This window comes from Rosa rugosa, chromosome 6 (assembly GCF_958449725.1).
Source record: "Rosa rugosa chromosome 6, drRosRugo1.1, whole genome shotgun sequence".
Taxonomy (NCBI): Eukaryota; Viridiplantae; Streptophyta; class Magnoliopsida; order Rosales; family Rosaceae; genus Rosa; species Rosa rugosa.
Genome location: NC_084825.1, coordinates 30,479,068 through 30,485,067, shown reverse-complemented (window position 1 = coordinate 30,485,067; position 6,000 = coordinate 30,479,068).

The following is a 6,000-nucleotide window of genomic DNA, read 5'->3' as shown; positions in this document are numbered from 1 at the left end:
GCTGATTTCTCCACTGATCAAGCCAAATACGTGGCCACTGATCAGATGCATGGGGGGCAAGATATGGCCCATGATCATCCCTTTGATCAAAAGAAGCAAGTTCATGATCATTTTAATTGTGACTCTGCTACTGGACGTCATGGGGAAGGTGATCAAAATCAGGACCAACTTAATTATCAATTAAGTTGTGGCCTACAGAAGCCAATCTGTGGCTTTATTAATCAATTCAACTTGAAGTTCTTCATATATTCTTCAAGGCCAAGCGGTGGCTTTGATATATGTGGAGGGCACATCTATAACCCACGTTGCATGAATGGCCAGAACAATTATTCTAGTGGCCAAGTTGTCCTTCGCAACTGTAAATTTGAGTATCATCAATACAAGTTAACTCTTGTTTACAATTATCCAGCAAGTGAAGCTCTTGATATGGAGAATTCAGACCAGCAAGTGGTCGTCTATAATGGCCAATCTGTGGCTAATCCTGAAGACACCATGTTCTATGATATGGTAGTTGGTAACAAAGCCGATCTATACTCATCTTCATCTCCTCAATTGCAATTGAAGATCATGCTTCACCAACCAACAAGGATACTTGGGGGGCAAGATTACCCCTCTCACGAGCCAAATTCCTCCAAATTCTTCAACGAGAAGTATCTTTGTTCTTTTCCTACAAGCTCTCACAGGAGGAATTTTTACCCTACAAATTTTGATACACCGGAGCTTGGAGTGAAGCATAGATGGCCTCCCCCGTGGCCTTCTAGAGGTTAGCCAAATATAGTGCTGCTAAATTCTTTCTTTGTTTTTAAATTTCCTGTCAATTTTCAGTTTTCATTTTTATTTTCGTCATTTGTGAATCATAACGGAATAGGTGAAGTCTCTTTTGTTACTATTGGCCTAAACTCCTTATTGGTGCCTAGTTCAGGTCCCTTAAGGTTAAGGGCAGCTTTTATTAACACTTGTTGAACTGTCTTCACACTTATGACCTTTCTCATCTTAGTAAGTATAGCCTATGTGAAATGGTGTCTAGAAAAGGGACAACGTTCATGACAGGTTCTTGAATCCAGAAGTGCGTGCAAATGGGCCTAAACCACTATGTGGGAGTAGCTCATGCCAAAATGGATTCTGCCTCTCTTGTTCGCCCTCCCCCACCTGGCCATTTCAGTAAGGTTGCCCAAAGGATTTGAAAGAAAATTTGTGTCTAGGCGACTATACTTGGGCCTCATGTCTAAACCTTGATTCACAATGTCTTATTAAAATTAAAAAATACAAAAATACAAAAATACAAAAAGAGTTTCAAATTTGTGCGTCGCGGAGGATGCAAAAAATTGTGTTCTTGCCTAATAGTGGCTGGAACTTGCTAATATACTTAAGAGGCCATTGGTATTGGTCTGGGCACATATACAAGAGGCATTTAATATGCCTAGTATGGTATTAGCAGTGGAGGAGGTCAAATCAATATTTTTGCCAATAATTGTGGCGAAAGCTGGGTTGCGAATTGTTGGCAGCGAAGTGGTTTTAATTACATGGCCTCGCAAAGGATGGTTCGCGAAGGAAGACTGACGATTAATATATGTATGCTCACTATGTATAATTAAGAGGGAGAGAGGCCACTTGTTCAAGTAATTTTAGTCAAGCCAATACAAGTGGCTTTGGAGCAACGACATTATAAGAGTAGTGTTGATTCAAGACCTCTTTAGTCAAGACGAGGACCTTTGACTTCGAGGTCTGGGGGGCAATGTTTGGACCCAAAATGAACATTTTGGCCTGACAAGGCACGTCTTGGAGAAATTGAGCCAATATCAGTGGCTCAAGCTATATATTGTCGACAAGCTCGAAATATATATTTAGAGGCTAAATAAAGCCTACTATGGAAGTATGACAAGTCAACTTTAGCATATTTTCCTACTTCGGCTAGGAAAAACCGAGCTAGACAAGGAAGGAGGGGTGGCAGACTAACCAAGAAATCGAAATGTGCTGAAACTTTCCAGATCCATTCTAGACAGCCCAAGGATCATTTCTTATGAAGAGTGCAAGAGCTTTTTTTGAGTGGAAGGCCTTCAAACAATCAGCCCAATTTTCTACAGAAGCAAAACTGGAAAACTGGACCTGTAAGAGGTCCAGCAGCATTTTCGGCCCAACCACATGGAATAAAAATCTGAAAATTTGTCAGGATGATCTACACTCATAGTGGAACATTTCATATGAAAAAGTCGAAGGCATATAATGAAGTCTTGTTGGAGAAATAATTGAAGGAATAAAGGGGCAGAAACTGACCTAAAACCAGCTCAATATTCACATGTTCATGTTTCCTACCCACATGAAGAATGCTAGATGCTTTTTGTACCTACATGTACGTTTGCAAAGCATAATTAGCTATAATCAGCCACGCTCATCGTACCGCCAGAGGTACCAACTACCGTCGAAGCAGTGACCCACGGATAGGCAGCCAGGCGCGCCACGACCTGAGCACAAGAGTTCCCCGGGATCACCGCTGACGCGCCGCCACGCACTCTGCCAAGACGGCATCAGAAGCTACTGAAACTGGGAACTGAGGCACATCAGTCCCACATCGAAAACAGAGAGAAGATCAGACCTCTCCTCACCTATAAAAGGTCCTCTCTTCTCTCTTCATTATCACGCATTAACTACTCATTTCATTATTGTGCTGCCTATATATCAACTGACTTAGGCATCGGAGAAGTGAAGACCGCCCAACGCGGTCTCCCTCTGACGCCCTGTCTTTCATTTGGCAGCCAGCAAGAATCACCAAGAATACAGAGTAGCGGTCCGCCCGCCGGACCCGCGTTAAACGAAGGTTTGGCTACCGCCAGACTTTGAGCATTAACATTGGCGCCGTCTGTGGGAACCCTTGAACAAAAGGTCATCCCATCACAACTACCATGACTAGCGGTAGCGGGGGAAACGCCGATGAGCAGGCAGACCAATCCGCCATCCCCCAACCATCCAATCCAGCGGTAGGTGTTAACCGCGCACTATTCAACACCCCAACTAACCCCGGCGGTGAGACGGATCCAGGCAGCAGCCGCCCACCAGGCCAGGACCTCGCCGCCATGTACGAGCTGGCACTGGCAGACCTTCACAAGGCAAACAGGGAGCGTGAAGAGGAGCGCAGAGAGAAGACCGAGGCCCAAAAGCAGGTGGCTACGCTGATGTCGCGTTTTGATGACCTGAAGAGGACGTTGGAAAGAACCGCCAACCCGGTACAGAGCGAGCATTCACATAGCACAAGGCGTAGTCATCCCAACGCTGGTACATTGGGACCAGAACCAGTCGTACAGATGCAGGTCCCGCTGGACCCCCCTGAACTACTAGGGATGGGACCACCGCCCATTCCCCAACTCATGTTGGAACAGGAGGCAGAGTCGGTACCGCGCACCAACCGCTCGGAAATTAGGGCAAGAACTGAGGGCGATCCGCCTGCGCCAAGGCGTAGGCAGACCCAGCGGAGTACATACGCCGGACCCGCCGGCGACGCAACAGCCCAAATTATGGAGAGGATGCAACAGTTGGAACAAAGGTTGGTCCGGGCGGAGTCGGGCGCCACACCGCCAACTCAAAGTCCACTTTTCACGTCCAGACCAGGGCCCTTCACCGCTGCAATCCTACAAGCTATCAGGCCTGCGTACGCAAAAACTCCAAAGATGTCGCATTACAGCGGTACAACCGACCCCTTCGTCCACATGGACACCTTCAAGAAGGTCACCAACAACAAGGGATTTGACGACCCCACTCTGTGCCACTTGTTCAGCGAAACACTGGACGGAGAGGCAATGAATTGGTTCTTCGAATGTCCGCCAGGATCCATTGACTCATTCAACGCATTATGACATACCTTCCTCTCCCGGTTCATCTTATTGTCCGCCGGACATCATAACACGAGTCAGCTGTTCAGCGTTAAGCAGGGAGAGAACGAATCACTAAAGGCATTCGTCACAAGGTGGCGAGCGGCAGCATCTCAGTGCCGCGATCTAGACAAATCGATGGCATCGGCGGCCTTGAAGCAAGGACTCCTCAAGGGGCCGTTCCTCTATCACCTCAACTACAATCATCCAAATGCGGCATATGACCATATCATGAGTGAGGCGGTCATTCACGCCCAGGCGGAATTCATTACATATGGAGAGGTCCCACCGCCACCGGCAACGCCAGCAAAGGCAACACAGCCCACCTCCAGTCATGAGACAGTTAATAAAGCACCCGCCGCATCGCCAACTGACAAGAAAAGGGAATGGCCACAGGGCCACTACCAGAGCAAGCGGCAGAAGGATCAATACCACAAGGGCAACCGCCCAACCCAGGAAGATAACCGCAACAGACCAACGGAGTCTTCTCAGCGGTATGCAGTGTTCACAGTCCTCACAACCTCGTACAAGGAAATTTACAATCAGTGCAAGGATCAAATGCCGCCACCTCCTCCAGCAAAATACCCAAAGACGGGCAAACCTAAAAACACCGGCAGATGGTGCAAATACCATGAAGACAGCGGCCACAATACCAACAGCTGCAGCGCACTGAAGACGGCAATTGAGACATTGTACCGTGAAGGCAAGATGGAACAGTTCAAGGTGCGCCAACCGCCACCCGTGATCGCCAACGTAGAGACGTTGGGTCGCATTAACACAATCGACGGCGGTGCTCCAATCACGGGCTTGTCTCACAGAGCCAGGAAGCGTTATGCACGCATTAATCACCCAAAGGAGGTCTGCCATATCCATTACGAGAGATCCGCCAAAGTCCCAAAGGTGGGTTGGGAACCTATTACATTCTCTGAGGAGGAGGAGCGCGGGGTGCACCTACCCCATGATGACCCCTTCTTGGTCGACGCCATTCTTGGTAGGTTCTCAGTGGGGAGAATATTGGTAGATAGCGGGTCCGCTGTCAACGTCATCTTTAACGGTTGCTACAGCCATCTTAAGTGGAATAACAAGTTGCTCCAGGACCATGAGCCACTGCTCAGCTTCTCTGGTGACGTCAGACAGCCGCTCGGTTCTGACTATATGCGGTTGACTATTGGCGCTAGTCCATGTATGGCGGAGGTACATACAGAATTCATAATCGTTGATTGTCTCAGCTCATATAATGCCATCCTCGGACGACCGGCGCTCAACAAGCTTAAATGCATTATCGCCGGATACATGCTTCTTATGAAGTTCCCCACACCTAACGGCACGGGCAGTGTGAGGGGAAGCCAGCAGTTGGCACGCGAGTGTTATTCAACGACTATGGCACGGTCAACACGCCGCCATGATGTCCTGACAGTGGGAAACCAGGCACCGCCACCAAATATCTTCGAGGATCCTAGGGATGAGGAGGAGAAGTATGTAAGGAAGGAGCCGGTCAACCCGGACACATCCTTGAAAGTTGTCTGCATCTCGGATGAGCACCCTGAGCGGACAGTCCGCATAGGCGCCCAACTAGACCCAGAAGTAGAGGCAGAACTCATTCCATTCCTACGTCATAACGCCTCCGTCTTTGCATGGTCCTACGCGGACATGCCAGGTATCTCCCCTGAGATTATCACTCATAAACTGACCATCAAACCCTCTTTTTATCCCATCAAGCAGAAGCGGAGGGCCTTTGATGAGGAAAAATACCGGGCAATCGGAGAAGAGGTCGCCAAACTCCAGGACATTGGATTCATCCGCCAAGTCATCTATCCCCAGTGGATCTCAAATTTGGTAATGGTCAAAAAGCCCAGCGGCAAGTGGCGGATGTGTGTTGACTTCAAAAACCTCAACAAGGCATGCCCAAAGGATAGTTTCCCGCTACCCCGTATCGATCAGTTGGTCGATTCAAACGCCGGACATGAGCTCCTCAGCATGATGGACGCTTTCTCCGGATACAATCAGATCAAAATGCACCCCAGCGACCAGGAATGCACAACCTTCACCACCGACAAAGGCCTCTACTGCTACAATGTCATGCCTTTCGGTCTGAAGAACGCCGGTGCCACTTACCAGCGGTTAATGAACGCCATGT